Here is an 11,401-nt window from a genome sequence, read left to right on the forward strand (position 1 = left end):
GACGACTCTGGGGTTGGGGCACTTTACTTGCTTTACTGGCAAAGGGAGCCGACGTACAACTTCCGGGTCATGTGGCCAGCTTGACTAAGCCGCTTCTGGTGAACCAGAGCAGCGCACGGAAACGCCGTTTATCTTCCCGCCAGAGCGGTACCTATTTATCTACTTGCACTTTGAGGTGCTTCCGAACTGCTAGGTTGGCAGGATCAGGGACCGAGCAACGGGAACTCACCCCATCGCGGGGATTCAATCCACCGACCTTCTGATCGGCAAGCCCTAGGCTCTGTGGTTTAGAAGCTTACCCGGGAGTAAATTTATATGTAAAAAATTCTTGAAAGGGTTTACACAGAACCAAGAAAAGTGTTGGATGGCAAAAAATCTCAAAGAGAGAGTTGGGGGGGGGGAACAGAGGGTCTTATGGAAATGCAGTCTTTCAATGATCATGTGACCAAATAAATCAAATTCAAAACCTGACCTTAGACAGACAATTGCTGAACATGGGAGTTCTACTTTTGACAAACAATTTGCTTTTACTGGAAGAGATGCTGATTCTCCCTTCGGTCACAAAGCCACAATACTTCTTAGGATTCCTTTGTATTCAAATAATATATTTGCCTACTTTTTATGCCCTTTACAAATATGTTGAGGTGTTTGTGTGTGTTTGTGTTCATACGTGTATGTATGCAAAGCCAGGAGATCAGGACAATAGTTCCTTGGAGAGGGCTGTCTATTCCAGCAGGCAACTCATGGGAATGCCATATTTCAAAAAGTAAAAACCAGGTGCTTTATTTGAGCTTTCTTTTTAGGAAGCCACCAAAATTGCTTTTTTTAGACAACCCCAAAAGTTTTTGAGCTTTTTTCCCCCTTACTTGGTAATGTCTGGACGTATGGCAGCCCTATTAAAGGCAATCTAAGTGAGAGCAAGTACTTGGTGAAGGGAAGAGTGACATGGGCTTTCTATTGGCAGGGGGCGGAATGAGTTGGCACCCTGTCAGTTCATGCCTACCAGAACAGATGTAAGAGGCAGCAATTTCCATCCCTTCCTCTGTTCATCTCAAACTACTTCTATTCTGCTGGAAGGGACATGAGTGGTGCTGTGGTCTAAACTACTGAGCCTCTTGGGCTTGCCGATTAGAAGGTCGGCGGTTCAAATCCATGCAGTGGGTCCCAGCTCTGTCCCAGCTACTACCAACCCAGCAGTTTGAAAGCACATCAGCGTAAATAGAGAAATAGATACCGCTGCGGTGGGAAGGTAAACGCCGTTTACGTGTGCTGCTCTGGTTTTCCAGAAGTGGCTTAGTCATGCTGACCACATGACCCAGAAAGCTGTCTGTGGACAAACACTGGCTCCCTCAGTCTGAAAAGCGAGATGAGCGTCGCAACCCCATAATTGCCTTTGACTGGACTTAACCGTCCAGGGGTCCTTTACCTTTTTTTTTTTTTTAACCTTATTCGGCTGGAGTTCTGCTTCTGCTAAAATACACATTCTTGGTCTTGCTATTGTCTGTGGCTAAAAGCGATCTAATTCCAACAGGAGGGAAATGTTTTTTAAAAAAACCCGACGTTGAAAATAATTTCATCCTTTACATAGCATTTCTGGATGAAAACAAAAACCACCAAGAATGAATATTGTTTATATTCACATGTGTTGCTTTCTGGTTTTTGCCATTGGACGTGAATTCAAATTGTGGGAATTTGTGCTCGCACTTCAATTTCGGACAGAATTCTCTGACATTGCCCCAGTCACCTCTGATCCTCTGCAGGAGGTTCCTGAGCAGAGACTTATTGGTAGAAAGAGTTCTCCAAATGTAGGAAGCTTGAAAAATACTGCCCCATCGGTCTTCAGCTGATAGTTTAGGACTCAGTATTGGGCCACAGCCTGGCCCTTAAGTAGATTGCATCAGCAGCACAGAAATACATTTAAAACATAAAACAGTTGGCAACTTCTAGAGGACAACCCCATGGTCCAATGGAATTGCTGTCTAAATGTATATTTTTATTCTTAAATACGTCATGCTTAAAATCAATGCACAGCTGCTGCGGTTAGTAGACTGTTCCTGATATGCTCACCACTGAGTCAAGTGGAAAGGCAATGGAACAAACTGTTCACTGCTCATCCGGATTTTGGGGTCTTCCTTAAAAAGCTCGAGAACTTTCTAAACCACTAGAATAAAACCGGATTTTCAAATGGTGTAAGTATATAGAGGAAACATTTAACCAATAGTCATCTTTATACAAACATTCAAGTGCAGCTGTTTAATGAGGTCTTTAAAGTTATGGCAAGGAAATCTTAAAAAAGCATATTGAGGAAGTTGTGGAAATGCAGGGAAATAGGAGAATTAAGGTCGTTGAAGTGCTGCATTAAGAGAATACATCATAACACTGCAGGTAAATTCTAGGATGGCGTCATTAATTACGAACCCCAAAATCCGGGATCCCCTTGAAACTGGTGCCGATTTTTTTACAACCATTTTGCAGTGTCTCGCAGCGAAAAACCTGTGTTTTTCAGGCCCCCCCCCCAATGGAGAAATGGATGCTCAAACTTGGGGATCACGGGATGACCCCAAACCCAACATTGTCTGATTCACTCCAAAACGGTGTCAAACATCGGCAAAAGTCTTGCAGCAGTTTTTTGTGGCTAAAAACCAATGTTCTGCAGCAGCCCCCAAACAAAGTCCTTGACACCCTAACCAGCAGAGTCTCAGGGTCACCCTAAACCCGACGTTGTTTTCGCCGTGGGCTCATTTTGTGGGGAACCATAAAATGCGTGCTTTTCACCGCCAAATGTTGCAGGGGGTGTTGATGGTGCTTTGCGCCATTTTGGAGTGAATCGGACGATGTCAGGTTTTCAGCAAAATCGTGACCCCACACAGCTAAGGCCCTGAAGGCTCATTTTTTGAGCTGCAGTGAAACGTGGGGGTTTTCTCTGCAAAACGTGGCGGGGGGCCTTTTTCTGATGTTTTACGCCACTTTGGAGTGAGTCAGATGACGTCGGGATTTTGCCTAAATCGTGAACCTGCAGGTTAGGGCGTCAAAGGTCCTTTTTCGGGCCAAAGCAATACGTGGGGTTTTCACCTACAAACATTGCAGGCGGCCTCTTGCTGGCATTTGGAGCCTCTTTGGAGTGAATCAGATGACATTAGGTTTTCGGCCTGCAGCAATGACAGAGTGCCCTAGAAGTGGACTCTGGGCCTGCACGATTAAGTCCCAACACCCACAGCATCCACCCACACACGCACACACGCCCAATCGCCATGGGTTTTGTTGACAGACTGCCTCATTCAGGAAACACAATGGCCTTCTTCATTTGAGCTCCAGATGCACTTTATGGAACCAGACGTTCCTACTGGGTTTGGAATCCTGTTTTGCTGGCGGCACCTGTGCACAACACATCAGCCCTAACTCATTTACCATCTATTTTGAATCAATGTCTTGTATTGGCGAAGTCAGCTTCCAAATGTTAAAAGCATTTACTTTCTGTCCTCCTCCTGGTGCACAGACCATCACCCTCTCCTATTCCTCCACCTGTGGGCTTCTTTTTCTCTCTGCATTTTGTTTTTCAAGAAAACCTAGGAAGGATTACAGATCATCACAGCTGGAGATTATTTCGGACATACCCTGGTAGTCTGCTGGCTCTCTCCTTCTCCTTCTTCTCCTTCTCCCACCCAGTTCCTCCCCAGATAGCATGGTGCCATAGTTTGGTACCATACAGAAGCTACATCTAGAGGGTGGGTTGGTGGTGAGTCCTTCTCAGGGGTGCCGACAGAGCTGTAGTGTTTGAGAAGCGAATCTTCAGTTTGGAGAAGAGGAGAGTGAGGAAAGAGGCACAATGTTCTATACAGCTTGGAACCAGAATGCTTACAAGATAATTTCACCTCTTATGCACCTCACCAGTCACAACACTCTGCAGGAGAGGACCTCTTCTAGATAGCATCTCATCAGGAGGTCTATTCCATACAATGTAGGAATCAGGCTTTTAGGGTGGTGGCTTCTACCTTTTGGAATGGTCCATTACATATCAGGCAGAGGATATTTCTATTATCTTTTTTTTTACCTTTATTGAAGAGTTTCTCCCCTTTTCAACAAGCCTTTGCCCTTATCCCAGTCTGTGTCTAAATTGTATGTGATATAGAAAATTTTGGGTGGTTGGTTTTTGCTGCCCAACACCCCAAGGGGCTGAGTCCCCTAAGTCCACGATTGGTCAGAGATGAATGGATGGAGGCAGGAGGCAACGAAAGCAAGGCAGATCTTTACTTTTCTGTTGCAACAGAATTTCCCTCCCCTCCTAGCAAGGAGGCAAGAAAGACCCCGAACCAAGAAGAAACAACTGTTTTAAAGGTTTGCATTTTGGCGTGGAGAAGAAGGACACACCCTCTACAAGTATTCAGAAATTACATCACACATAAGGTGGGGTTACTGTGGCTCAGGCAGGCTAAGGTGTGCTATTTCTGAGGATTTAGCAAGTTTCACATAGTTCTAGACACAGTTTACACAAAACATTAGCATTTGATAAGACAATCAGGATGCCGGTCAGACACCCCTCAATGCAGAGCATCTGGGCAAACAATGACAATTAATACAAAGGAGGTTCTGAGCACAATTCAAAGTGTTGGTGCTGACCTTTAAAGCCCTAAATGGCCTCGGCCCAGTATACCTGAAGGAGTATCTCCAACCTCCATCATTCTGCCTGGACACTGAGGTCCAGCTCCGAGGGCCTTCTGGTGGTTCCCTCACTGCAAGAAGTGAGGTTACAGGAAACCAGGCAGAGGGCCTTCTCGGTAGTGGCGCCCGCCCTGTGGAACACCCTCCCATCAGATATCAAGGAAATAAACAACTATCTGACTCTAGAAGACATCTGAAGGCAACCCTGTTTAGGGAATTTTTTAACGTTTGATGTTTTATCGTGTTTTTAATATTCTGTTGGGAGCTGCCCAGAGTGGCTGGGGAAATTATTATTATTATTATTATTATTATTATTATTATTATTATTATTATTATTATTATTATTACATTTATATCCCACCTTTCTTCAAACATGTAACCCACAAGGCCATGTATGTGGTTCCCAGGTGGTGTCCCATCCAGATGCTGACCAGAGCCAGACCTGCTTAGCAAGATGGTGGCCTCATGTGCCTACATAACATAACCTGGGTTATGAGAGGGAACTCATTGTGCTTGCTTGTCTTTGTTTTAGTGTCTCCTTTGTAGGTTGATTGAAGATTCTTCTGGGACTTTTTTGGGCCCACATCTTTCTATCGCAAAACTGGGGCACACCCAGGTTTGAACCATCAGGTCTGGCCCCTGTTGTGTGCAATCTGAGCCTGAGAAACCATTAGTAACTCATCAAGTTGTCCAGACATGATGAATAAAATCCCCGAATTACTCATCGATGTTGTACTCGTCTAGCATTGTGTATCCCCAAACATGTTCTTGTTCCCGTCCAACGCATCTGCTTTTATTTAAATCATTTTCCAGCTTTGTTTCTTTTCTTTAGACACAAACCAAACACTCTGCCCCCCCCCCACCCGAGCAAGCCCCTCCACCTAAGCCTGCTGTTCTTTAACAACGTCCGTATTCGGCTGCAAAACGTTCTAAAAAGAAACGTTTCCTTCGAGTTTGGTTGCCTGGAACCTACGCAGCTACGAAAGGAAGTTTACCCCAGCATAACAGGGTAACTATTCCTGAATCACTTGTGCTCTTCTGAGGGCTGTGTGTGGTTTCAGATTAAGGGTGGCGGCGGCATGCCAGTCAATTAGTGAGTAAAGTCTTATTCAGAAACAATCCTAAATGGGCTTGGTTTCATATTCAAAATGGGCCTTGGCAAATCAGAAGCACATGGGCTGTTCCATCGCTTGAGGACTGTTTTGAAGCAGAAGCAGCAACAGAATACTGAGCTGAGCATACAAGGTTCTCGTTTACTCCATAATAGTTTAGACCGAGACCCTAATCCTAATAGCATGTGAGCAAATCTTGACACAGGGCTAAAAGTAGAGCTCCCAGAAATGCTTCCCACTTTGCTCTGCTTCTCTGTAAGTTTCCAAGAGAATATAAGAACTGCCTTTCTGGAATACAACAAGGTCCATCTTGTCTAGCGTTTGGTATCCAACAGGAGCAAGGGATGGAGCGGTATTCACCCACTGTGCCCCATTAGATCAAGATTTGCCCATCCTTAAGTTGCTGGGAAAAACCCTGTATGTTGAGGTTTGGAAGCTGAAGGGGAAAAATCAAGACAAAAGCACATACAGCTTCGTTCCTCCTCTTTCCTTCTTCCCTCTTCAGTTCAATGTACTTTTCAAGGGAGAAAAATTGTACTGATCCTCACTGCCTCATAACAAGGGTGGGTGGGTGAGTGCGTGGGTGGGGTGTCTTAAAGGCTTTGTGGGCACCAGGCAAAGTCCTCAAAGGCACCACTGTGCCCATAGTGGCCACGCTGGCAATCCCAGTTGTGTGCAAGGTGCAAAGAGAATGCACGTACAATGTGTAGGTAGAGCATTTGTTGTTGTTGTTGTTGTTCAGTCGTTCAGTCGTGTCTGACTCTTTGTGACCCCATGGGCCAGAGCACACCAGGCACCCCTATCCTCCACTGCCTCCCGCAGTTTGGCCAAACTCATGCCAGTCACTTCGAGAACATTGTCCAACCATCTCATCCTCTGTCGTCCCCTTCTCCTTGTGCCCTCCATCTTTCCCAACATCAGGGTCTTTTCCAGGGAGTCTTCTCTTCTCATGAGGTAGCCAAAGTATTTCAGCCTCAACTTCACGATCTGCCCTTCCAGTGAGCACTCAGGGCTGATTTCTGATTTCAGGTAGAGCATAGTTTTGTGCTAATTCACAAAATTAAATATTTCTGCAGAAGCACAATGCTGCTGTGAACCTCGTGGACCAAACTGCAAGTTGCTTTTATCATCACCCAATTGCAACACGCGTTATAAGCTCAGGGGCATTGCACCCAGAGAGCAAATGACCTTCTATATCTTTTTTTATGGAGATGTCTTGTCCAAGGCCATCTAGCAAATGTTCCTTGGTTTTGGCACAGGAAATGCATTAGCGAAACACATGCTCATTTACTTCAAGTGCTTTGAAGATTTCATTCTGTATATATATATATATATATATATATATATATATATATATATATATAATCCAGATTGTAAATTTGGTTCTCTTCCAATATTTCAGCTCACAATGCTTGCAGAAGTCATATTCAAGGCACAGTTGGTGTGGCCTAATATATATCCCTCCTGCCAACCTAGCAGTTCGAAAGCACGAAGTACAAGTAGATAAATAGGTACCGCTCCGGCAGGAAGGTAAACGGTGTTTCCGTGTGCTGCTCTGGTTTGCCAGAAGTGGCTTAGTCATGCTGGCCACATGACCCAGAAGCTGTATGCCGGCTCCCTCGGCCACTAAAGCGAATTGAGCACCGCAACCCCAGAGTCAGCCGTGACTGGACCTAACGGTCAGGGGTCCCTTTCCCTTTAATACATATTCATTTCATGACTTCGATAGTTTGTTTTCTTAGTGGCAGGTTTTTACCAAACAAGACGAAGAGGGTCTTCTGAGTAGACCACCAGGAACCTAACCTATGGAAGGTCTTTTTATCAAGTTCAAGGTTCTGGCTTGGTATTGCCTCAAGGCAACCCAAGATGATCGCCTCCCTCACAGAAATCCGACACAAAAACCCATAACAATATGATCAATGATCCTAGGGGGAAAACGATGTTATTCACAAGATAAATAATAACGGGAAAGGAATGACCTAGCCTCAAAACATTAAGAGAAAGTTGCTGACCTTGTATTCTTAAACAAAGTAGAAGCATTGCCATAATGACAAATGAGAAGTCGGCTTTCTTTTAGAGATGCATGTAAAGAATTTCCCCCAGCTGGGTTACTGTTTTTCTTAAAAATAAATAAAAAAATAAACAAATATTTTAGGCTCAGAAACGGAGATTGGCACAAACATCTTATTTGAACAGGCAAGCCATGTTTTGCAATGAACACCTGCGTGTGCTGAGGGACTGAAGGGATAATAGAACAGGAAAGGGACGAGGGGGGAAATCTCGCCTGCCAGCCTCTCTGATTTTGGAAACCGTGACAATTCAACATACCAAAAGGACTGAGAGTCTTTTCCTCTTTTGGTCTATTTTCTAGGAGGAGATGTTACACTTTCGCACTATAAACTGTGATATCGCTTTTTGTACGGCACAAACCATGTGCCTTCCAAAATGGCTTGCCCTTTAGCGGATCTTCTTGGCTTTTCATTAGGTCTACCCAAGCTCTACCATGCAGAACCAGATGCGAAAGATACCGAATCAAAGCAAAGGGTGTCTCTGAGCACATTCTGAGTCTAGGATTATGGTCACAGGGCTGGAACAGGGCTGAGGTCACCATCCTTTTGCACATCCTCTTTGCTATTGTTAAACAATTTGGACTCAGAAACGCCTGCTAATGTCCTGCAAAACACCAATAGATCTACCAATAGATCCTGATACCCTTTGGTTCATCCTTCCCCTGGGAGTTTACAAATCAATACATCAAATCCCACAACAAACCCTATAATTAGGATTCCAAGCTCCTTGTCATGTCACCAAACCAGCGTATAGTCCCAGTTCAAGGGAGCCGACCTTTTTCTACAGACAGCTTTCCGGGTCATGTGGCCAGCAGGACTAAACCGTTTCTGGTGCAACAGGACACCGTGATGGAAGCCAGAGTGCACAGAAACACCATTTAACTTCCTGCCACAGTGGTACCTATTTATCTACTCGCACTGGTATGCTTTCGAACTGCAAGGTTGGCAGAAGCTGGAACAGAGCAACGGGAGCTCATCCAATCGCGTGGATTTGAAGCACCAACCTTCTGATTGGCAAGCCAAAGAGGCTTGGTGGTTTAGACCACAGCACCACCCACTGTCTGTGGAAAATGGCGGCTCCCTCGGCCTGAAAAGTGAGATGAGCGCTGCAATCCCATAGTCGCCTTTGACTGGACTTAACTGTCCAGGTGCCATAAGAGCAGGACTTGGGGGCAGATGTTGAGGAACCCACTCAGAGCTAGCTTGCCCTATCTGATGTACAAGCTAGAACCCATTCAGAGGACAGAGACCAAGATGACAAAGGGTCTGGAAACCTAGTTTTATGAGGAATGGTTGAAGGAATTGAGTATGTTTAGCCTGGAGGAGGTATGATAGCCATCTTCAAATATCTAAAGGGCTGACACCTTGTTTTCTTCTGCCCCTGAGGGTAGGACCTGAACCAATGGCTTCAAGTTACAAGAAAGGAGATTCTAAATAAACATCAGGAAGAACTTTCTGATGGTAAGAGCTGTTTGACGGTGAAACAATCCCCCTTGGGAGGTGGTGGTCTCTCCTTCCTTGGAGGTCTTAAAACAGAGGTTGGATGGCCGTCTGCCATGGAGGCTTTAGTTGAGATTCCTGCATTGTAGGGGGTTGGACTAGATGACCCTAACAGTCTCTTCCAGCTCTACAATTCTATGATTCTACGAAATAATCAAACACAGTAGTGGGTGACATGGTGGGACAACAGGTTTACCTCCTGTCAGTCACATCACTACTGCTGCTTCCAGGAGGCGGAGAGGGCAGCAAGGCTGGTAAGGTGCAAGTGCGCTTGTGTGAGCACAGGATTGGTTCATCTGGTGCATCTGCACTGCACCAACCTTGCTGCCTGTTCAACACTCTACCTCCCGGTAAGCAGCAGTGATGCAGCCAACTGGAGGTCACTGCACCAGCATGCCTTTTCTCACTGAACACACATATACCATCTCAAGAGGGGAGGAAAGACAGACCATTAGGTTCAGCCCCTAAAATGACCTAACTGCAACACTGAGAATGTTTGATATAGGATAGCTTGGTGAAAAAGCATGCGGGACTCCTCAAATTTTAATCGTGCAGACAAGGGAATCTCAGCAGGCGCAGCTGGTCATGCAAGCTACGGCTGTTGCATTTCCCTCTTCCACACAATGGCTAAATCTGCACAAGACGTCTCGCCTTTCTGCACCATGATGCTTCTGGGAGGAACAAGACCGGACCCAGACTTGGGCCTCAGCTTGAGAGAAGGGTCCCTGCCCATCCTGTTCCTTCTCCTCTGCAACTGCTGGTGCTCTCCTCCCCACCTGCAGCTTCTGGATGCAGTTTTCCACCTGTGCCCACTTTCTGACTCTCTCTTGCCTTGCTCAGTTTATTGTTTCTGAGGAGGCTGCCTCCCTTCTCTGCTCAAGGGAACTGACCTCCCGCGGAGCAGACGGCTGCTTCTCAGGAGACTCACCTCCCCCAACTCAGACTCCCCACTTCTTCTGCCAGCCCCATCAAGGACCTTATTCCCATACCTGGAGATTTTGGCAATGCAGTGGCTTCCCCTAATTCTGTATCTTCAAACTTGGAAAAGTTTGTTGGTTCAGAACCATAAACTGGGCTGGTGCCAAATACTGTCAATGACACCGTAACCAGTATTTAGAGGTTGTAGACTTTCTCAGCTATTCCCAATAGGAGTAGCAAGTGTACAAGCCATGTGTCCCGCCCCGCGCCTGAAGGGAAAATTGGTCAACTTATTCTATAGTACAGGATGCATACTGAATAATGTACATTGCTATGCATATAATAAATAATACATGCGTGTATGGGAAACAGCAGTAGCCCCATGGTAGAGCACATGCATTGTTGTGCAAATGGTCCCAGGTTCAATCTTGACATCTCCTTAAACCCAGAAAAGCTGCTGCCCATCAGAATAGGCAATATAGAGCTGTATGGACCAGGGGCGGCTGTGCTAGACAGCTTCCTCTGGTCATCATTTGTGATGTAACTAACTGCCTATCAAGAACCTGAAACACTTGGAGGCATCAGTTTATCTAGCAGATTGCCAAACAGTCTTTTGGAAAACGGGCTTACACTAGATGACAAAATGACTTTGAGGAATATTTTGTGGAAAGAGAAATGTGCTGTTGTGGTCTGGCTTCCTGATAATGACGAAAGGGTTAAAAAGGTCCTAGTGCAACAGAACATTGTTTACCCAAACAAGATTTTCAGCAGGAAAAAAAGTGATTAAAATACCGGTATTCTGATTTCTATTGGGACAAAGCATTTGTAGCAAAACCACATCATTTTAAAGTGTTTTCTGTGAACCGCCCTGAGACCGCCCTGAGACCTCAGGGTATAGGGCGGTATATAAACTTAAATAACAACAACAACAACAACAACAACAACAACAACAACAACAACAACACTTCCACTTTCTGCCTAGGGCTGCTGTAGAAAGGGGCTTGTGAAACGTTGGAAAGGCTACAGTCCACAGGCGATGGAATGCATTCAGCTGGCTAGATCATGATTGCAGCTCATTGTTTTGTAGAAAAACTGTATATACTTTCTTCCCCATCTGTTTGCAACGCCTAGCATAGAACAGGA

Source organism: Lacerta agilis, chromosome 6 (genome assembly GCF_009819535.1).
Source record: "Lacerta agilis isolate rLacAgi1 chromosome 6, rLacAgi1.pri, whole genome shotgun sequence".
Classification (NCBI taxonomy): domain Eukaryota; kingdom Metazoa; phylum Chordata; class Lepidosauria; order Squamata; family Lacertidae; genus Lacerta; species Lacerta agilis.